The 24,747-nt window shown below is 31.0% G+C and overlaps 1 long non-coding RNA gene across 1 annotated transcript; it reads left to right on the top strand.

Annotated features, from left to right (window-relative positions):
- The first annotated feature begins 567 nt into the window (after positions 1–567).
- On the top strand, positions 568–8,202 carry LOC142319428 (uncharacterized). The gene is made up of 2 exons (XR_012755197.1): positions 568–715; positions 7,560–8,202. It is a non-coding gene; the product is annotated as an uncharacterized LOC142319428 (long non-coding RNA).
- The last annotated feature ends 16,545 nt before the right edge of the window (positions 8,203–24,747 follow it).

The following is a 24,747-nucleotide window of genomic DNA, read 5'->3' as shown; positions in this document are numbered from 1 at the left end:
CTCCTGTTTTACTGGTGGGTGACTTTAATGCACACATCTTAGAAGTGGTCGATCTGAGACTGTACAAGACCACACATCACTTACTCTCATCCATCATTTTCTGAAGTAATATTTTACGGTGATTCCCGGAGGCTAAACAGAAAATAAAAAGATCACCAGCTAAGAATATACTGGTAATTGATCTGTGTAATAGAATAGTGATTAAAATACGGTATTCACAATACGTTATCGTTAAAATATGTCCTAAAAGAACTTGAACTGTCATAAAAGCACGTACTTTAAGGCATTTAGTTCTTTTCTTTTATAAATAAATTAATTTCTTTCATAATAGCTAGTTTGTATAAGGAAAAGCAGAAACAGATGTTTAAAAATAAAAAATATCTAATTTAAATAAAAACATTTCTGTTACTACGTATATATTTATATATATATATATATATATATATACTTTTTTTTCACATAAGAGTCTGTGCAGAAGTTCAAATAACCTTGACTACTTGTATCTGTATACGTAATTGTATATATACATATCTAATCTGTCAGAGTGGGCTATATCAAACAGTGGATTATCTGACCTTAAAAGAATGAAATAAAAAGAAATCAAACAAGTTCTATTTTATTTAATGATTCTCCTCATAGTCTTCAGTTGATGGTCGGTATACGCTTACGTTAAACAGTAAACTGTAGCTTCTCTGTGTCTTCATAAGAATTACATGTAAGTTTAATTAAGCAATCATAATATTTATACATCTATATATGTAGACGTATTTTAAAAACTATTTTCTCATTTTTATCTTTTTTATCACAATAAACAGATTATATAATATAGACAATTATTCAAAGCAAGCTATGTATAAACTGTATCCTTTCTCAGTTCTAGTAGCATGGTTTTAATAAAAACACAATAATAGTATTTTTATCTATTTATTTATGCAGTAACACAGTCTACTAATAATTACAATTACAATATTAATAATGAAAATAATAATAATAATAATAATAATAATAATAATAATAATAATAATAATAATATTACGTTACTATAACTCTCCAATCATGCCAAGATAAATTTAATTATTAGATTGTAAGAAGGTGTTTTAATAATAACTTAAATGGAGAGGTAATTAAATACATTAGGTCATTCATTTATTTTTCAAATTTTTCTCATTCCTAAGGAATTATTCGTATGTATTACTAACCACGAAGGTTTAAAAAAATCAGGAAATTCAAGCCATGTTTTTATTACTCAACAATAATCAAATTTAAAATTATTGTTTTAAAATATAATGGCATAAATGATGGAAATTGTTCCATTACATCAAAAAAAAGTTAAAAATGTACAATCAACATTATATATATTATTTAATAATAAATAGCGTACCGGTTATTTAGAATTTTTCAAGTAAGAAAAGGCGTATGGGGTTTTATGCAAAACTTTGCCTTTTAGAGTCAATATTTGTGTACGTTTGTGGGCCACACAGCTTTTTGCCTTACATCTCAGAATTTACCTAACAGATTTTCTTCTAATTTGAATCAAATTTTTTTGTACCAATTATATAATTTTATCCAAAATTTGTTGTGGGCATGAGGGATATCTAGAAAAAAACAAGTAGAAAAATTAAGATTTGATTTTCTTCAGAGGCATTTTAGAAAAAACTATATTAAGGCAAATTTGTTATTTATAATGCATTCATAAATAATAAAAAAAATTCAAAAATCAACCCGTTTCTTAAAATGTAAATAAATAGTTTTTTTCTTTCTTTGCCCTTCTTCCCTTTATGCTGAAATATTTTCCAGAAATTTTTGAAAGTTTATACTTCATATATACAGCTATCAAGAAATATCTACAATTATTTTAAATTGTAGGCCATGGATCTATGGATCTAAAAGTTGAAAAGTTTTTTGAAAATGCTATATTTTTTATTTTTTCCTCTATTTTAAAGAAAGAAATGCAAGAAAACTTTATTTAAGCAATTCTGTTAAGCTTAATTTATATGTGACTGTATTTTAGAAAATGTTTTCTTAAAATATTATCCCCCACCTCAAAAAAAAAATATATATATTGTTTTTGTATGTTGTTTTTTTATTTCTAACTCTTTCAAACTGTATTATTCCATTTTTTGTTTGTTTTCTTTTTACATCATTTAAAGGGATATTAAAATAAAACTTAGCTTGGGCATCGATATAATGTCCAGATCAAAAATAAGAAGGAATTTTTTCATTGCTTTAATAAAGTTATACATTATTTTCTCAATAATTTTATCAGTTCACTTTTAAATTAATTTTTTTTGTGAGGGATCACTTTTTACAAATTAATTTTTCCTAAATTTTCCCCACAGAGTAGGGAGTCTCCAAAAATCTTTTAGGGGATTCATTCTCAAACTTTATTCGAAATTTGAGAATTTTGATTCTTAAATATTATTTTCGTAAACTTAGTGTAGTATACTATTTGGTAACTTGGTATAGCATTTTGGTATACGGTCTGTCACTGCTGGAAATTTCTGCAATACTTTACCAGATTTTTTTACTAGCATTAATATTTTTAAATATGACAAAATAAACACAGATATTTGTAAGATAAGTAACATAGGAATAACCTGTGTAACATAGGCTATTCCTTAGAATACCCTATGATTGATTATGTGTATATATACATATACAAAAAAAAACCTAAAATTGATTGTATTTATAAAATTTATTTAATAATAAGTAATAATTGGTTATTATATTTAAACTCAATTTTATTCATATAAAATAAATTTTCAGAAAGTATGATCGTGAATTTGATTCGAGATTGCAGTTCAGAATTTAAGTCCTTCACAAAAACAAAATTCTTTTACACTTTTACCATGCTTTTAATTATTTTATAACTGCACACAATTTTATTTATTAAAGAAGATGTATTTTAAATTGATTGAAATGCATTACATAAAATATATTACTGAAATACATTTATAAAACTACATTACACAAACAGTGATATGGACATCCTTGTAGATGATTTAAATATTCTTGTATACTTTATACAGAAAATCTTACAGGTAAAAAAAATCAAACAACTATAAGAAAATAATCATTCATAACTATCAAAACATTAATTGCTGTTTTGAGCGTATAGAATAATTTTATACGTATTATTAATAGTGTATATATATATATATATATATATATATATATATATATATATGTATATATGTTAGTATACATTTGTTGCTAGATATCAGATATCTGTTTTTCTGTAAAACGTTTTTTATGGCTTGTAGTAGTGGGCTTTTGATTACTTTGATACTTCTTCCATTCTTTACATTATAACCTTCTTAATAACCTGTTTGGCGAATTAAACTATTATGCATGTACTCTTCAACTCAAATATTTAAATTCTCACTGTACACCTTTTTCAATTTTTTTTTTTTTTAAAAACGTTAAATTAATTTATCATAGGAGCCATGGAAAACTTGATTGCATTGGATTTTTTATACTATTATCTAATTTCAAACTAAATTTCTTCATAAAGTGAATACATGTTATTCATTATTTCTTCTAACAAATTCCTGCTTTGTGAAATTAACGTTTCCATCTTTCCCAGGAGAACGTATATTTCGCCGTTTCCATTCATTCATTTTTTGATCAATATGAAAATGAAAAATTAAAGGGGACATGGACATCCTTGTCTCACTTTTTTCTACAGTTTTGATTTATTAATTTTCACCTCTTCTTGTAGTTGATTATTGCAAAAATAATAAATATTCTCTTTCTTATTTCAATTTTGTTTTTCTTAATATCTATATCTGTACTATTGATACATAAAAATATCTGTTACATTTCTTATTATAAAATTTTTTTTTAATAATTGCTTACTTACATTTTGTAATAATTTTTTCCATACTTCATAAATTCTCCATTCCTTTTTAGTATTTGCTTTCTTAAATTTATCCAATCGTTTTGCATTAGTATTTCTTTGAATTTATCCAATGCTTTGCATTAGATTTTTCTTGTAACTACTTCCTGTACCAAAGTGTTACATTTTTAATATTAATCCCGTGATTTCATAGTGGAATCCGACATTTAGGCAGTTCTAAATTGTGGTTATAGTAGTCTGCAATTAGAAACATTTTACCCTTCTTAACGTTATTTCTGCCTTACAATTATTTATCCATTTGGTATCTTTACACATCATCCTGGTTCGTAAATGTATATTTTCATAATTATTGTTTTTAAAATGGGTATTGCCGAAGACTTGTTTACTAGTTGAACTTTACTCTTTGTTTTTTTAAAGGATTGTATCTCTGTAATTTTTTTAATCTACCCGTACTCTTCAATTATTCCCTATTGTATTCTTTGTATTGAACTAACGACAGCCGCTAAAAACTCACATTATTGACAGTATTTATTAAAAAAATAGTACGTACACAGAAATAATCGTGGTTATTTTTTTAGTTTAATTTTAAATTGGTTTGATTAGTCTTACCTCTCTTTAAATCATGTAAGAATATTTAAAACATCTACAGTGTTACAGTTTTACGTAATGTTTGCAATCAGTTAAAAAAAAATAATATTGTGAACAGAAATAAAATAATCAAAAGCATGGAAAACATGTAAAAAGTTAGAAATAATTAAAAGCTTGACAGTGTAAAAATGTTTTGTTGAAAGTAAAGGACATAAATTGTGAACTGGATATAGAATTTTCTTTTTATGTAACAGCATCTCCCGAGTAATTGCCGTGCAATGTGGAATCAATCTGTATATGTGATACTGTAAATTCTTTTTCTACACAAATATTTTTCAGGCATATGGATGCAAGCTTCTGGTAAACTCGTTTCTTCCCACATTCTGTATAATATAATCTTCATAAAAATCATTTTAGCGGTTTAAAGTATCACGATTTTTTCTACTAAAAAAAGATAATATTTTTAATAAATAAAAAAAATATTTTAAATAAAATTTCTTTATAAGGAGTGAATCCATGTTCTTCCTTATTTCGTCCGTCGCGGCTGAGATGGTATACCCCAAGCACCAATTGTTCGCATCCGTCTTCACCGATATACCTCTTGGCGCTTGGAGCTTTGTACTGGGCTGGGTCAGCCCGGTCTGCTTCTCCGGCAGGAGTATTGGCATCTATCGAGAGATCTGATGGAAGAATAGGACTTCTTCCTTCTTCTTGGTCTTCTCCCAGTGGTGATCCGGGAGTTTCGCATTTCCGTGAAACTGCTAATAAAACACCCCTTGCGGGTGTTGGTGAGGGCTGCGCCAATGTGGTCGGGTATTGCGATCTCAGTTAGCTTGTTGGAGGAATTTCGTGTTTAGATGCGTATGTGAACTTCGACACCACCTGAAGTCTTAAAAGGTAGCGTCACGCTTTACAATATGAAGCACAGCATTTGAAAAAAAATATATTTATATTTGCTTCATCATGCAAATATTTTACGACATAGGAAACGTTAAAATCTCTGTGTGAAACCTGAAATAATATATTTTAGCATCATACATCAAATTTAAGTCCTATTGATTGAAAACGTAAAATTATTAACTCTTAGAGAAATTGAAAGCTCATAAACAACAAAAGTAAATGAAGAAAAGCAATTAAAAGTTATTATACCTATTAAAAGCGGTGTGTTGTGTCTAACACGCTGACTGAAACGATGCAGAAATCTCAAAACGTAAATACAAAGTGAAAATTATTAATAGATCGGATGGAGTTAATCGAAAAAAAGGTAACTACGCAATCCTCTTAGATGAGGTATTTATCAAACAAAATTATTGAACTAACAATTTTTTATCTTTTTATTATAACCTTGTATTCAGTATTTAGTACGCTAGTTAACTGAATTAAAAATTTTTGATACTTTCTTCTCTCTAATAATGGTTAATTCAATAATTTTGTTTGCAGAATATCTCATCTAAGATGTTTGAGTAGTTAACTTTCTTTTAACAGTTATCTCCATCAGTTGTATTAATAATTTTCACTAATTCTTTGCGTTTTGAGATTTCTACTTCAATTAAAATGCCGTGTGTTGGACACAACACACCGGTTTAATAGATTTTTATTGCTTTTCTTCATTTTCTTTGATTGATTGTGAGTTTTCACCATCTCTAGTCGTTTCTAACTTTCGAAAATGACCTTTTTCATAATATCTATGTTGCTTCTCTTCATTTGCCAATTGTATAAAGAGTTCTGATTGAGAAAGCAATTAACGTAAATTTAGAGTGTTGTGTGTGGAAATAATAATAATAACGATGGTAGATGATGTCTTTCTTTTCACTTCCTTTGTCAGTGTTGTCTCCAAGAACTTCTGGGGGTGTTAGAAAGTCTGTAATCATTTAAAAAGAAACTATTCTTTGGTTTTATTTATTTCAATTTATGTGTATGTCAAAATTATTATATACCATTAGAATTCAATGAAGAAGTAAGTTGTAAAAAAATAGAATATTATATCCTATTGTACACTGCTACGAAAGAGGAACAACAAAAACTATTTATGTTAAAAAAAAAAATGAAAGTAAAAAATAGTTTTTTCTAAAAGAGAGGAAAATGTACTTGTTGTAAACTAAAAACGCTAGAAAAATTAGTAGTTCCCGAAAATAAAGAAGAGTATTTAACTATTAAAAAGAACTAGCGGTAGAAAATATTTTGTACTGAAAAATTCAGACGTACGAGTAGATTGATCTAAATCACAGAGGAAAGATGGATTACCATTGTAAGCTGGAATAAGAATAAAAGGTTAAAAAACTTTCTTTTTTCATTGGATACTTTACAGTATGATTATGACAAAAAAAGAATCTAAATGTAATGTATTTGGAGATTCACACTTTCTTGTACTTTTGCATTAATTATACACTGTGGTACATCAAGTTAATCGTCGTCATAAATGTGCATTTTTACGAATGTTAAATTAGCTCTAATTTTTATTGCCTTAACTGGAAGTAGCAAATCAGTACATAGCTATTATTTCTGTAAACATATAATTGATGAATTCTGCAACTGTTTTTTTTTGCATTTTTATGAAATTTAAGCAAAATTAGGTAATACATATACTAGCCGCTCTGGATTCAATTTGGTCGTCCTTTTCGTATAGCCAGGATCTAGCCGTGTTCATTATCTTCATGGTTACAAGAATAATTCTGATAAATAACTATTACACTATCCGATTTTACATGTCGCTGAAAAAGACAGTTACAAAATATAGATTAGTTTTAACTATGGTAATTAAAGTACGAGTTTTTTGAAGAGGAAAACATCTCAAATTTACTCCGAAGGGGGCTAATACCTTGATGTAGCATATGTTTCAAAAATTATATGGATAACCTAAATGTATCCTAAATTTTAAATGCAATCAATCGGTTGGTTCTAGGATGGTGATGTTGTAAATGGTCAGAAGGTGCAGAACCCGCACAAAACTTTCAATTTTATATATACATATGTGTACATTATTATTATTATAAATACAGAGGCACATAATTTCATTATTAATATAATTTTTTTGTTTGAATTTTTATTTATTAAGCAATTATACTTATATGCATATTTTTTTCAAACTATACAGTAGGATAATTTGTTTCAGGACAATGAGGTGGAAGATTTTATCTATTAGTGTAACCTTTGTTCTTCTATCTAATGCTGATGCAACAACCTATTTGCAGTATAATGCACCATATCCAGAGTACGATGTCCAATATCCACAATATAATGATAAACATAATGTACAATATTTTGGACAATATAACCTCCAGTATGATTCACAATATTATGACCAAGTTATTCCACAATATTATTGGAACTATAATCCACAATATAATGGACAACATAATCCACAATATAACGATAGTTTGGGTAACCAACGTAATCAGGAAAGAAAACCCATTATAACAGAATATAGCACAAGCACATTTGTCATCCCTCCGAAAATTGAGCAAAGACCGTATTCATCTTCCAACTTTCTTATTAGACGGAATTCGTGTCCAGATTCATTTTCTCCAACTAGTCAGAACAAAATGCAGCCTTGTCTGTTGGAAAATTGTAACGAAAAATATATTCTGATTGGAGGTAAATGTACAAAAGCCAATTCAGCAAAAAATCAGTATGTCTATGATTATCTTGGTAACATAAGGTTAATACTACAAAAAAAAAATTAATGTAAATCTGTGTACTTATTTTCTATTTCATAGAGTATCTGTTTATGGTGAATAAAATATCATATATACGTATATACAGAGTTATAAGTTTTATAAACGCTCCCATGCAATGTGACGTAATTTATGTATTATTAAAATTTAAAACAATAATTCTAATATTTTAATTCACATTTAGTTGTTTTTATTTATAGACACATGTGATAACAATTTATTTTAAAATGCATGCACACTCAATATCAGCACAAGAAATATTATTTTTAACGGAGTGTATGTAAGTTATTTAACCTAAATATATTATATGATGATTTAAATATATTAGATGATTGAGCTCATCTGAAGCGGGTTTTGTGTTCCTTAATGTTCAGAATGCCTTAAATTCTGTACGTTGGGGAACGGTGTTTGCAACTCTACGGCTATGCGGATTAGCAGTGGCATGAGAAAGCTTGTACAACGATAATTAGGGGAAAGGTACCTGATCAATTATACTGCAAACTCCCAACTCAGGATTTCAACCACGTGTGGGGTTCCACAGAGGTCAGTAATTGTCCAACCCTGTGGAAGCTAGTGTATGATGGGGTGCTCCGTCTTCAGTATCCGGGGTGGTTCCGATCGCCTTTGCGATCGGAACGACTTCGCGTTGCTGACTTCAGCGAGGCAAGTGGACCAGGAAATGCCAACGACGCCATTCGTCGTGCGCATGGCTGGTTGATAGATAGAGGGCAGACAATCTCCCCAGACAAGACATCATTCCTATGTCCAGCAGGTAGGCACTCATTACTACCACTACGAATTAATTTTGGTAACATTGTTTTATTTCAGATGCAGGCTTCGAAATATATAGGTGTGTGACTGGATTACCATCGCTCCATCACCGTGCATGTCCGGGAGGTATCAGAAAAATCAGGATCAATTCGGTTTATATGGTTGATTATACGACCTTATAATCAAATCCGAGTTGATTTTATGATGTTGAAGTCTGGTCGCCGGCGATAGAAGTGCGATAGAAGTGGACGCTTGCTTGAGATCGTGCAGTAGAGGATAGTATCTGCATAGTATCCGCATACTCTTCTGTTTCCACTGAGTCGGTGTTGCTTATTGCGGGGTCCCCTCATTTCAGCAGCTTGCCACCATGGTGATTGGGCTTCTCCAAGGTGCTCGTAAGGCAGAGATGCAAGATTGGATGTTCCAAATTTGGCAGGCTCGTTGAGATCGCTACTTCACTGGGCGGTGGACTCACCGCCTGATTCCGCAAGTGAAGCCATAGGTCAACCGTAGTTTTGGCGTGGTCGCCTATTGGTAGACCCAGTTCCTGTCTTGCCAACGCGTGTTCCGGGTATATTTGAGTGCACGACAGCAGGCTGATGATTACTTTGGTTTATCTTGCGGGGAGCTCATCACTGCGGAGCACGTTGTGGTTGCCTGTCGGACCAGTAACAGGTAGCGCCAACAATAACAGTTGATTACTGGGCCACTTACGATGGAGAGCATCGCCATCCCTATGTTAGCGGGTGAGGTAAAATTATATGCTACATCTAATTTTATTACACGGGTCCTTCAACATAAAAATGGGGCTGCTGGGGCAACGAGGGTGTGAGGGATAGCTCCCTGCTGAGCTGCTATTCGTTTGTGCGTGCACAGATGGATGACAGTGATGAGGCACGGAGACTCTCTCATCCTCTTGTAGAAAAGACAGTAGTCCCGGCGAGAATGCTGTTTTGGGTGTACTCGTTCGAGGCAAACAAGGGATAATGACCCGGTTCCGGCTCCTGGGGTGGGGGCACAGGAACGAAATGGTCGGGCCTGGTAACCCTACTGTAGGAATTAGAGGCATTAATAGCTAAGATCCAGCCGGCTTGTTAAGAGTAAACGGATATTCCCCCGGATAGTGTTATGCTTCATTGTGGAATCCGATCTCGGAGAGAGGGCAGAAAAAAACTAAATATATTATAATCTGAAATTTTTATTCTTTAAGGAACAATTTTTAAATAATAATTCACTTTACTGATATTTTAATTATTTAGATCTTTCTAGCATGTTTAAGTATTCCTGATAATTTAAAGTTAACTATAAATTTTATTTTTCTAAATACCACAAATTAAAGAATAAAAGATTCCATTACATTTCGTTAATATCTCCTGTTTAGTATGATGAATTTCGATTATCATGTAAATATTTTAACATTGAGATTTAATTACTTTCTTCAATAACCAACGCATTTCTTAGACTTGCAGTATAGAAATTGTTCACTGTAAAATGTGTTGGAATAACCACAAAAAATTATAAAGCATTTAATTGCAAGAACTCGATGAATGCTGGGGAATAGAACTGAACCAAGAACATAGCTTACTGATGTGATGTGACACTATTTGATTTTAAAAAATATGCCCTACTCGTATTGGGAGTAGGTCTTCTTTTGAAAAGTGTATAATTTTTTGTTACTGAATTTTTTTCAAAATACCTACTACTTTACAATATTTCATAATATTATTTAAATATTAATCATATTCGTTTTAAGTAATTTGATTATAAAATTCATATGATGAATGTAATGTATCTATCAGTCGTGTAGCCTTTTAAACTACCACTATAGGAAAACCAAACCTACATGATTTGGAAATGAATTTTTCAACAGAATATCTAAAATTATTTGTACCTAATGGATAATGTAATGATATGATATATTAGGTTTATCATTAAACGATTACGTTCTTAGATAAAGTAAAAATATTTTGAAAAAAATACCTGTTTAACGTATGCAAAAATTGTATACCTTTGTACAGTATGTAATGTATAAATGGTTTAATTTTAATAGCAATTACACTTAAATCATATTCCGTTGTTAAAAAATGGTATAAAGGATTACTTATTGGATTTTTTGTTATAAAAATACAGTTAAATCTCCTTATTTGCGTTTCCCTTATTCACGATTTGGTTATTCGCGCTATAATATATTGCAATGTATTTTTTTTCGTGATTAAAACTTTCCGTATTCGCGTACATTACATTATATAGCGAAATAAAAAAATATCAAAATATTTAATGGCGCAGGTAGAATATGAACGTGAAGAGGTAGAAAATACGATCTTTGGAAAACAGTTAAATCTCAAAATGCTTACTGAAGTCATTAAACTATCCGATGATCTTATCCAATTTTTTAAAGATGCTAGTACAACTTTGAGTAGAAGCTTAATATTTAAGCGCAAATTTTAAGATACCGTGCAAGAATACACACACTTTCACACGGATTTAGAAATAAGAGCGAGACAACGAAAAATTACAGATTTTTGTAAATGCAATCCAAAATACTGTAGGTTAGTTTTGTAAATTTCCTTTACAATAATTTTACTTTTAGTGTACATAGTACTGTAGTGCTGTTTTTTTACTTTTTAAGGCGATTACCAAGTACGATTTGAACATGTAATACCGTTTTCCAATACAGTACATGTACGTACTGTAGTGAGTTTTTGAATCGAACAGTTCGATAAGTGCTTACAAGTAAATTATCAAATATACTGTGTATTTTGTTAAATATTTTTTGTGTAGTGTACCTATGTACTGTACTAAATCAGTGCTTACAATTAATGTTGCCGTCTGTATATCATCAATAACATCGCTCTGAGTACGCATGATTTTTTTTCATTTTGCATAGAACTTAACCATTCTTAGTTAAATGAATATTAGTTCCGTTCCGTATTCGCGATTTTCTGTATTCGCGGGAATTTTACGGTCTCTAACCGCAAAATTGAATAGCATTGTAATTTCTCTTTCTTGAAGTCAAATTACATATTTCATATAATTTTATTTCATCTTTTACACATTCAATAAAATCATATATATATATATAAATCTTCTTTATTTTCTGTTGAAGAAGGTTATTAATTATTAGCCATTATTATTATATTATAAGCAAACGAGTGTGAATATAATTTAAAACTATGTTTAGATTCAATAATTCTACTATATTTAATTTTTAATAAAACTGTTAAAAGTTTGTTAAAAATGTATTACCCTGACTAAAATATTTATATCATAGTCTTATTAGGAAGGGAATCCAGTCAGAAATTATTCATACTAAGTAATCTGTAATTTACTTTAAAATTTTCAGCCATATTCCAGCTGCTTATCAATCGATCTGAATGTGACCATGAGGAATCATTTTCTTCACAAGAGAAGCTTTTATATTTTGGTCACCGATCAGAATTCAAAAAAAACTTATAATTAATAATTATTACTTTTAAAAAAATTAAAAGCCCGCCATTTTTGAATTTTTCCAAAGTAGAATTTTGAAACACATTTATTATTGTAAATGTTCTTCTGGATATGTTTATTTTTATATCATGAAAAATTTCTTAAGTTTTGCACAAGCTTTTGGGATGTATATATTACTCCTACGGTACGTGGCACCTTATGTACCTTTAGGTAGGCTTAAAAAAGCCTGATTGTGGTTCTACAGTGGTGACAATAAAGAAAAAGGGGCGGTGACAACAAAAACTGTAAAGATACAATTTATCCTTTTGATGAGGTATTCCTGAAATAAGCTGATGGATCCGGTCGTTGGCCTCCGGCTAGGTCGTTCAACCCGACGAGTTTTTAGGCGGGGAATTGCGGCTCATCTAATGTAATCGGACTGAGCTTTTCCTTCCCGTGCATCCTAGGGAGGACGCAACTGCCGCAGTATTATTTATCAGACTACATAACTAGATCATGGCAGTGGTGCTTCCAAAGCCAAGCATGTTCGGACGGTCTCAGTCGTCTTCCGCCGGCGCGGACGTGATGGTTCTCCCCAAGCAAAAGTTGTCCGCGTCCATCTTCAACGCTATGTACCCTAGCGCTTGGAAATTCGTACTAGTCTGGGCCAGCCCGGCCTGCTGCTCTGGCGGGGATGTTGGCATCTATAGAGAAATCTAATGGAAGAATAGGACTTCTTCTGGTGGTTTGAGAGTGTTAGTTTCGCATTTCCATGTAAATGTAACTGTAATTCTTTTTCAAGCTATAAAGTAGGATAATTTGTTTCAGGACAATGAGGTGGAAAATTTTATCTGCTAGTGTAACTTTTTCTCTTCTATCGAATGCTGATGCAACAACATATTTGCAATATAATGCACAATATCCAGAGAACATGGCTCAATATCCACAATATAATCCGACTTTCTCATTTGACGGAATTCGTGTCCTCATTCATTTCCTTCAACTAGTTACAACAAAATTCATCCTTGTCTGTTGGAAAATTGTAATGACAAATATATTCTGACTAGAGATGAATGTACAAACGCAAAATTTGTAAAAACCGGTACGTCATTGATTATCTTGGTAACAGAAGATTAATACTACATCTAAAAAATTAGAAAATCTAATTGCCTTAAAAATATAGGGCATATGCAAAAAGACTTATGGTAGATTTTAAAAAACGATTCTGGCAGCAATACGTGTCATCTATTAACAGAAACATGACTGCGTCAGACGTCTGGAAGAAAGCGAAGGCTTTTTGTGGAGTACGAACTTTACTCCCATAACGTGTCTTCAATATGAAGATTAAGTTAGAGATATTCCAAATGAAATTGCAGAGTTGTTAGTTAATCATTTCAAAGATGCCAGCAAAACGTTTAAATATGATAACTTTGTTAGAACGCAAAAAACATCACTTGAGAGTCTGCTAAATCTCAGAACCGAAATGAATTATTCATACAATATACCTTTCAAAATAGAACATGTGAAAGCGTTGTACAACTTCGACGAAATTCAGACGAAATTGCTCAGTGAAGTAATTTTATTCAATGAATATGAATATATTTTTATAATGTTACTATTGTCAAGATTCGTTTTTCATTTTGTTTTTGTATTGTAGTTATTGTTTCATTTCACTATCACGGATCTTTACACCCTGTAAGTGTTATAAGTTTACTAATATATATACGTGTTTAAATGGTTTGTGTTGATAGTTTGGTGTTTTTAAATAAACTGTTACCCTTTACATAACCTTTATGTAACTCTTTACACACTTACATATGACGAACCTGGTGGTGATTTGAACACAAGCATAAGAATGTGACAATTACCGCCGAAGCCGATGCCCATATATAAAAAAAAATTAAAAAAAATGTCCTGAGGTAGATAATAACCGGCACACATCTCCTACGTTCCACGTCCAGAGAGGATCATTGTACTGGTAATCATTTCAAAAGTATTTGCAAGACTTTTAATGCTTTATTCATCGAAACCGTAAAAGACAATCAAAGCGTAAAAGTTCAAGATTTAAAGAAGATCGGTGAGTTCTCGGTGTCTGTTCAACCACCAACTAGGTTGACCTCATCCAAAGGAATTGTTGTTTGTCGTGATCTTAATTGCGCCAAAGAATTTATTTCAAGTCAAGGAGTGATTCAATGCCGGAGGTTAACCACGAGAAAAATGGTGATGTTTTTCCTTCACCATCGTATGTGTTGACCTTCAATAGTCCTAATCTGCCTGAAAAAGTAAGTGCTGCCAAACTTCGTATAAATGACGCACATTTGTCTCGCAACCTATGCGATGTTTCGGAAATAATACGGTCAGAGGTGAAAGGCAAGAAATCTGCGTTTGTGGAATGAAAACACTTGAAGGCAATCCGAGTAATGATGTCTCCAATTAGCATTAATTGCAAACCAAACTGCCCGATCATGAAACTCCCCGGTGTACAAACTGAAAACGGCAATTCGGGAAGTTAAAAACCTACAAAAGATAAGTTACCCTGAAGCGAGGAAAATTGTTAGCAGTAGAACACCTCGACCGACAACTACTTACGATGACGAAGGGGCAGCAACTGCTTCTGTTGCTGCTGCCCTTTTGTCATCAAAAGTTACCGTGGAGCAGTTGCTTACTTCCCTTGCACCATGTCTTGCTACTATTATAGAGAAAAATCATTGAGACTAAGATTCAAACTAGTCAACTAAAGGAACCATTGCCCGTGAGACTAATTCCCAGTTGGACATTGTTGACACTAGGATCGAATCTTCTCAACGAAAAGTAGCAGCAAAACCTGCAATGCTGAATACACCAATCGATGTTGTGTGTAAGGATAAGGAGACATCTGATAAAGCCAAAAACATCATAAGCCAAAGGAGGGTGTGGTAAGGGTACAAAAATGTCTTGAGATTAGTGCAATGCAGGTGCAAGTAACAGTAGAGAAAGCACCTCATATAGACCTTACAGGACCCGCACCTATGGAATTTCCAAAAACCCAGATGACACCTAAGAACAGAGCAAGTACATCAGCCACCCCAAATATACCTTTTGAGTTTGAATCGAGTACTTCATCCGCCAATATACCACTGGAGATTGCATCAAGTTTAAATTCAATAACGCCCATTTTAACCGCTCGTATAAATTGTCATTACCTGATGTCAGCCGCAGAACATCACTGGTGTCTGAAAGGGAGGAAGATCCATGCCCGAGGCCTTAGACACTTTATCATCAGAAGTAGAGGAATGGAAAAAAGATGAAAGAAAAGATGGAAGCTTAGTAGGTAAAAAAATGGAATATGCTCAAGAATCAAGCTTTTTATTAATTGCATTTCTGTATTTGTTTGAGTTTGTAATCAAGAATTAATTATCAGTATTCAGTTACATGTGAAATGTGAAAGAATTAAGTCTTCTTTTTCTTTTTTTGAAGTGAAAAGGGGCTAATGACTAAAGCAGTTGATGTCCCTAAAACTTAGAAAAATATAATAATATGTATAAATGTGTTTATATCATATATACATATTACACTTTATACGTGTTTGATAATATAAATAAAATTCAGATATTCATAACAAATTTTAATTCAATAATCAACACAAAATTTGAATCTAATACGTTACATAAAATTTCTCGCTGGAATTTGGGTGCTGATTTCAGACATGCTATTGAAATTTTTACCACATAAAGGTTTTACGTAAATCAAAAATTTGTAAAACCTTTTTAAAAGAAACTCATTTCGATCAACTATTCTTAATAACAACAGTTTTAAAATTAACAAAAGTTTCTGTATTTAAAAAAAAAAAAATAAATATACATGTTTATACATGTATAAATATACACACGATTGTGTATACACACTGTATCATGAGAAGCAGACAAGTCCTAACTTGCAGACATCTACTGTTGCCTTCTACAGAGCTTAGTCTAGCTTCACTTGTTTATACAGTGAGTTTTTCACAGAGGTTCATTTTTGAGAATGGTAAATTAGTTCTACATTTTAATCAATTATTCGTAATACAAAATTGATTTTTATCGTTTTTAATTGCTACCACATGGCTTCTGCAAAAGTTCGCGGACATCCAAATTACCCAGACATTTTTTGTTATGTCTGTGATAAATTTACGCTAAGTTTCAAGAAAGACTATCTCTGAATTGATAAAAACAGCTTATAAATTTTATTTTGATTGTGCGTTCGAGGATTAAGATAAAATCTGGATGCCTTATGATATTTGCATATCTTGCTCAGTAACTCTAACTGAATGGTTGATCTCGTTTAATTCAATGAACTTAATGATTTAGTTCGCGACTTAAAGTTATCAAAACAGCAACTGATTTCTGGGGTCTACACTGCAACAGTGGAATCTTTTAGCGGGAAAATGTTACTATGTTTAAAACACAAAACAAAACATTTTCAACTTATTTTACTATGAAAAATTCATGTGGGTTTATACTAATGTAGTATGCTAGTTAAAACAATTGTAGTTTTTATTACTTTGTTCTCTAACTAATATTAATTGAATAATTTTGTTTGCAGAATACCTCATTTAAGATGATTGCGCAATTACCTTTCTTCTTTCCATTAACTCCATCAGTTGTATTAGTAATTTTCACTGTGTCTGCGTTTAAAGACTTCTAAATCGTTTAAAATGCCGTGTGGTGGACACAACACACTGGTTTTAATAGGTTTAATAACTTTTATTTGCTTTTCCTCGTTTACGTTGATTGATTGTGTGTCAGCTTTCACTAGTATAGACTTTTTTAACTTTCTAAAATAATCTTTGCCATCTTATCTCAATTGCTGCGCTTTAATTGTCAACTCTATAAATAGTTCTATTGGAGAAATAAATTAACTAAAGTAAGATTATTGCGGGTTGAAATAATAATAATAATGGAGGCAGATGATGTCTTCTTATTTACTTCTTTTGTCAGTGTTGTCTCCAAGCACTTCAGGGGATGTGAGAAAGTCTAATCATTCAAAAAGAAACTAATTCTTTGTTTAGTTTTTTTCAAGATATATGCGTATGTAAAAATTATAATATTCAAATAGAATTCGACAAAGTAAAATGTACAAAATAGAAAATTTTATCACATTGTACAGTGTTGCGTAAAAGTTACTTAAAATCTTTGTTTTATTAAAAAAATGAAAGTACAAAATAGTTTGTATAAAAGAAAGGAAAATATAAAAAATAAAAAACCTACAAGAAGTAGACATATTTCAAACTATACAGTAGGATAATTTGTTTCAGGCCATGAGGTGGACGATTTTATCTATCAGCGTAACCTTTACTTTGCTATCCAATACTTATGCAACAACATTTACGCATTATAATGCATCATATCCAGAGCACAATGTTCAACATCCACAGTATAATGATGAAGATAATGCACAATATAATGGGCAACATAACCCACAATATAATGACTCTTTGGATAACCACCGCTATCAAAAAAGCGATCCCAGTCTACAAGACTACAGGGCACCAAAGACAGACCCTGAGGTATTTCCACCTCCTTCGTATGCAGCTATCGACTTTCTCATTTCACGAAATTCCTGTCCTGATTCATTTCGTCCATCTAGTATGAATAAAATTCAGCCGTGTGTGTTGGAAAATTGTAATGACAAATATATTTTGAATAGAGGTGTATGTACAAAGGCAAAAAGACCGGTTGGACATTGATTATCTTGGTAAAAGACGATTAATACTATGTAAAAAAATAATTAAAATTTTTGTACTTTACTATACGAGTATCGTATATAACTATAACCGGTGAATAAAATATTGCGTATAAACTTTTACAGTGGTTCTAATTTTATAACCTCCACTTTTGAAAAACGTTTCCTAAGTTAATAATGTGACTTTATTAATTACTAAAGGTAAAGGACAATATTTTCGTATCCTATTTATATTTATTTGGTCTTTGTTTTAATGTGAAATGTAAAAAGTCTATTTTAAAATGCATACACTTTCACTTGCCACACATCAAAAATTATTATTTGTAACTGAATGTAAATAAGTGATTTTAAAATAAATATGTTATAATCTTAAATTGTTACTGTTGTTAAATAATAATTATGACGTGATATTCCAGTTTACAGATATTTTAATTATTTAGTTCTTACTAGGTTGTAGAAAATTGCTTTTTAGCAAAAGTTTACTATAAATCTCATTATTCTAAATACCACAGCTTAAAGTTCTAATTTGTACAATTTTGTATTGATTCAAAAAAACATCTCTTTCGTATAATTAATTTCTATTTACATATGAGTATTTCAGTATTGAGATTTAATCTCTTTCTTCAATGTCCAGCAGTACATACAGTAGAGAAATTATTCATTTTTTTAAATGTCTGAGAATAACCGCAAGAAATTATAAATTATTCTCATGATAAAACTCGACAAATGGTGGGGGATAGATCTGAACCAAGAATGTAGCGTATTTGATGCGCTGTAACATTATTTGATTTCAAAAGTTATGTCATTTTGTGAATATGAGTATTATAATAGGTCCAGGTTCAATCGTCATGTTAACCTTTTCCCCAAAAGTCCAAGTTAGGGTGCAACCTCAACATATGTTTTCCAAGATTACCCCCTGTTTGTAGTTAAATTTACAGGCTGAAAGAGTGAATTTACTGCAAAGATATAGCAAGATAAGGGTTTGAGATATGTCCAAAATTACAACAAACAACCAACAAAGAAATTGACGATTAAACCTGGACGTCTTTTTTCACGGGTTTATTTGAATACATTAAAGAACGGCAAATTTCAATGATGAATATGTTCACGCTAAATTTTACATGTTGAATCAGTTTATATACTAAAAAGTTCATAGTAAAACTTACGATTTAACTGCAAACAGCATGATTAATTTTATGTTTATTATGATGATGTAGATCATCATTACTTTCAGCGATTGGGTGTAATATCATTGATCATTATTTACGGTTCAAACTTCAAAATCGTTGTTGGTTTTTATAATCTAACAGCTACTCAGTTAACGCTTTAAATTTATAATGATGTTCTGCATCAATCAGTCATCATTACTTTCAGCGGAAGTGGGTGCTGCGGATTTAAAATTTTTTTAGTTATGATAGCTAAGTATTGACAGCTGATGTTATTTTATTTATATTTTACATAAGAAACGGGATTCCTCAGACATATATTTCATTAAATAAAAAAGGGCGTATCTCAAAAACGAGCGACATTCGCATATGTCAATTCAATTCAAACATACTTTTCATTATGAATTTTTCAATAAATCTACTCCTTCATCTTGTAAATTTAAGCAAAACTGTGATGAGGTTTTGCATCAATCGATCATTACTTTCAGCGAAAACGGGGTGCAAACATCTGATTTTTTTATTGTAAATGTTTGACTGTCTATGACGTCAAACAGGTATTCCCTATAGGTAGTTGCTATAGGTATTCCCTATAGCAGCTGTCAATCATTTATAATTAGTTTTTTTTATGTATTGGTTTAGAAAAATATTACAATAGCATTGATTTTTAATCTCTACTTAATATAAATTACAGTTAATCTACGCTTGTGCAGTAGCATATTAATCGATGTGTGTGTGTGTGTGTGTGTGTGTGTGTGTGTGTGTGTGTTCGTGTGACACACACACACACACACACACACACACACAACACACACACACATATATATATATATATATATATTCCTAGTCACCAAATCGCTCCGATGACATATGTCACCTTATGATCATTGTGATAATCCTAAAAAGGGCCTTTTGGTATTTCGCAGTAGTGGCCCTGAAAAGCGCCGATTTTGAATGTCATGATATACTGCTGAAGAGGGCTGGTTGGTCCGGTCGCAGAGTTGTGGCCAAAGCCTTGTAGTTTTTTCCGGCGTCGGTTGTCTTCTGTCGGCGTGGCCGAGGCGATTCTTCCCGAGTTTGATCGTCCGAGATACTTTTCACTGCTTCGCCACAGGTGATATCGGGCTTCGTGCCGCTAACCACGGTAGGGTGTTTCAAAGCTTGTTTGGTAGAGGGAGCGAGTGTTCTGATGCACGTTTGAGCTACGCCTCCCTCTGATCACTTGTCTAGTGTCGCGCTTAATGATATAACGCACAGAACGCGGCCACACAATATATGTATATCTTTATTCATCGTATATTTATTTCCGTTCAAAGGGAAAAACCTTAAAAATCACTATTTGAAAGCTGTACTAATTTTTTTTTAACATCATCCATCATCTATAACAATGATATTTATTGAAAAAGGAAAGTTAACAACTACTAGTGATAGTAGAAGCTCACATTCAACTAATAAAATAAAATTTAGAAAATTTATTGCGCCCAACACTTCGCATTTTAAACGATTTAAAAAATTCAAAACGTAAAGACAATGTGAAAATTATTAACAAAAGTGATGAATTAAAAAATAAAGGTGAATAACCATATTGTATAATGAAATTTGAATGTTTTTTATTAAAAAATAAACTGAAAACTTCTGGAGGAGGTATAGATAGATACACACAATGCCGTTCATGATACTACTGGATGTTCAGAAAAGAGTACCTGGGATTTAATTTGTTACAATGTCTCGTGGATTAGGTGAATACTAATTTTAGCCCAGAATAGAAGAGAAAAAATTAAAATTGTACCTGCGCTTATGGCGGTAGATCGGTCTTTCTGCCCCACTAGCAAAGATTGCGACTGAAGAAAGCTTTCTATGTTTTTCGGTTTGTTTAAATAAGAATCTGTTGATAGAATTCATTGTTCCGTAGAAAGTATAATTGTGATCTTCAAAGTGACAGTAACATTTATTTTATAATCAGTTTGAAATGACCGGAGTCTGTGAAAATATGATGGGATGATGTAGGGTGACTAAAGAAAATGTAGAACGTGACAGGGAAACTTTTCTTCGTACTCCTATAAAATCTATTAGGAAGCCCAGCTGCGAGCCAGCAAAATCGGTCATGATAGTGTGGAATATTTTAAGGGAACGCGACAACGCTGTGCGTGCCGACTTTTCAATCCATTTACAGACTTTCTTGATCGTATTATGTTTAGTGATGTGTCAATATTTCATCTTAATAGAAAAGATAATACTTACAATTTGTGTTCATTATTCCAGCCACAATAGTTAAAATACAGGAGTACTCTGTTACCAGTTAAATGTGTGCCGGCAGATGAAATGTGTTCAATATAAACAAATGAAATCTTGTAGGGAAAAACTCGAAGAATTAGTGTTTCGATTTTATCTGTGATTCATTATTTTAATTCAAACTTAAGATATTAAATACTTTTCAGACTTCAATATTTTTTTGCACCGGTATTATTACATAAAAATTATGAATTATTTGTTATTACTAACAATAATATATTATATTATTATTATATTAATCTAATTTATATTAATCAATTAATATTCCATTAAAATAATTAATTATATTTATATTATAAATAATTATTTTATTTCAAATTTATTATTGTTTTTTTGCTTAATAAATTAATTAACCAAATAAGCTCGAAGTCTATGCATAACAATGGAGATTTTTCAGCGTATGAAAAATGCCATGACAGACCGTGATTCAAAACCGGGACTCTGGATGGAAGGCTGAAACACTACCACTCTGCTATAAAAATTGGCAAATTTATTATTAATTTTATATTTTTTAGTTATTTTAGATTTAGCACTATATATGCTATTTAACAATTTTGTCATTTCATCTACTTTCGTCTTTAATAATTTTTTAATCTAATAATTTTTTTTGTATGAAGTCTACTAACATGATGATTGTTCAGTCATCTTTCTCTTTTTATTTCGCTGCATCAGTTTTATTAAAACTTTTACTTGTTTCTTTACATTTTGAAATTTAAATCGCCTAAAATGCAAGTGTTGGAATAATTTTAATATTTTTCTTCATTTTGTTTGATTGGTGGATTGTAGCTTACACTACAGTCGATTTTAACATTCCAAATGACTTTTCCAACAAATCTAATTTGCTGCTCTTCACTTGCCAACTCGATATCTAGCTCTGATTGTGAAAGAATTGCCGTAAGGTTATATTATTGAGAGTATAAATAACAATAACGTCTACACTGTTTTCGTCAGTGTTTTCTCCAAGAACTTCAGAGGATATAAGAAAATCATTAATTCCTTAAACAGGCAATAAGTAGTTATTTTATTTATTTCAAGAAATATGAGTATGTCAAAATTATACTGTATATTTAGAAATCGGCGATAAAGTACCATGCACAAAATTGAAAATGATATTATCCACTGTTGCGAAAAAGGAACCACAGATTTATTTGTTGTTAAAAAAAATGAAAGTAAAAAATAGTTTGGGCAATAGTAGAAGAAAGATGCTTAAATTAAAATTTCTAGAAGAATTATGTGTTGAATATAAACAAAGATATCTTAAATATTAAAAACGATTTGGTGTAAAGATGGTTTGATGTTAGGAAAAACAGAGCTAAGAGAAGATTGACCCAGAAACACCGAGGCAAGTCTAAGACGCTCCACCATGGAAGAAAAAGCAAAAGTAAAAATAGTTTTTCGGAGGATATTTTACAGTATGAATAGGTAAGTGTAGAGTAAAAATATAATATATATGGTTATTTGTACAGGTTAAAAAATCAGGCAGATAAAAATTTGCCCATTATCCACAATATGCTGGAGAAAATAATGCACAACATTATGGACAATATAATCATCAGTATGATTAACAAGATAAGTATTATGAGCAAGTTATTCCACAATGTAATGGACAACATAATCCGCAAAACAATGCCAGTTTGAGTGATCAACGCTATCAAGAAAGCGATCACACTCTACAAGACTACAGCACACAAAACATGGTCCCTATGGGAGCTCTACCTTATCCGTATGCATCAACCGACTTTCTCATTCGACGGTATTCATGTCCTGACTCATTTACTCCATCCACTCAGAACAAAATTCAGCCCTGTCTGTTGGAAAATTGTAATGACAAATATATTATGATTTGAGGTGTATGTTCAAAGGAAAATTTAGTAAAAGACAGGTATGTCGTGGACTATCTTGATAATAGAAGGTCAATACTACAACAAAAATATTAATAAGAATTTTTGTAATTATTTATTATATCATAAAGTAACTGTTTACGGTGAATAAAATACCATGTATAAATTTGTACAGTGGCTCTAATTTTTATAACCTCAATACCACAACTTTTAAAAATTTTTGTTCCAAAAATGTTGTATTTAATAAAAAACTGCAATGCATTTCATTAACATCAACTATTCAGTATAAACAATTTTATAATTAAGGTTGAAGATTTACTGACTTTCTTCTATAACCAACGCATTGGTAAAACTTTTTGAGTAAGATCTGCTCATTTTTTAAAAACGTGGTATTTACAATTTAATGAATTGTCATAGAAACCGTAAACTTGTTTTAAAGATTTTAGAGAACGTCGTTTTTTTGGACGAGGTAAATAAAAATAATCGAAATGAAGTTGAAGACAACATTATCCTTAAAAAATCAGATATCTCTATCCGTGAACAAAATTTTAGGGTTGGAGATAATACCTTAATATTCTTAGGACTGAAAATGTTTAAGAAATTTAAACTTCATTTTTAACAATTTTCAGCATCAAACAAGCATCCCATATACTAATTCAACAATGAATTTTCTGGTTAACGATTTAGAAAATAACTTATTTTTAAATTTCCTACTCCTGTTAATAAAGTAAAAATTTTAATACATCGTTTCTAATAAACTAATTTTGAGACCAGATTCTAGACAAAATTTTTATTTGTAGGTTACAATCGTATTCTCTTCTCTATTATATTTATAATGAGCTAAACGTTCCTTTAATTAAGTTTCAATCCCTTTCCTTTACTTTATATATCCTAAATTTCAATCATTGTATTTAGAAATAAATTTATTATTTGTCGGTTTCTCCACAGGCTCATCTTGTCTATCAAAGTTGCATTTTCTGGTCGTAGACATGGTATTTTTAAAAGTGTGATTTTTTTAAAAAAGAAAAATTGTGTTTTAGAATGTAAAATCCAATTAAGACATAGTAAACTACAAGCTGAAAAATTTTAATTGAAGTTCCAATCTTCATAAACGTAAAATATTTTCTTACCACAGAGTAAGGAAGACTCTAAAATCAAAATATTTCATTCGAAATTTGGGAACTTTGATTCTTAAATCTTATTTTGGTAACCATGACTTGTCCGGCATTGCCGGAAAAGTAGTGCAGTACTTTGCCAACTATCTTTTACAAATATTAATATTTTAAATATACTAAAATAAATACAGACGTTCGAAGAAGTGACTCTTTATGTGGATTCGTTTCTATCTTTCATTTGGAAGTTTCTTAGTTCTAATGCCGGTTCAAACAGCCGGCATTAGAACTTTAGAATTTTTTTAATTAAAAAAATATCCT

The sequence above is a fragment of the Lycorma delicatula genome, chromosome 2 (assembly GCF_047948215.1).
Source record: "Lycorma delicatula isolate Av1 chromosome 2, ASM4794821v1, whole genome shotgun sequence".
In the NCBI taxonomy this organism is placed as follows: Eukaryota; Metazoa; Arthropoda; class Insecta; order Hemiptera; family Fulgoridae; genus Lycorma; species Lycorma delicatula.
The sequence above is the reverse complement of the archived record's forward strand: the minus strand, read 5'-3'. Positions and strand labels throughout refer to the sequence as shown.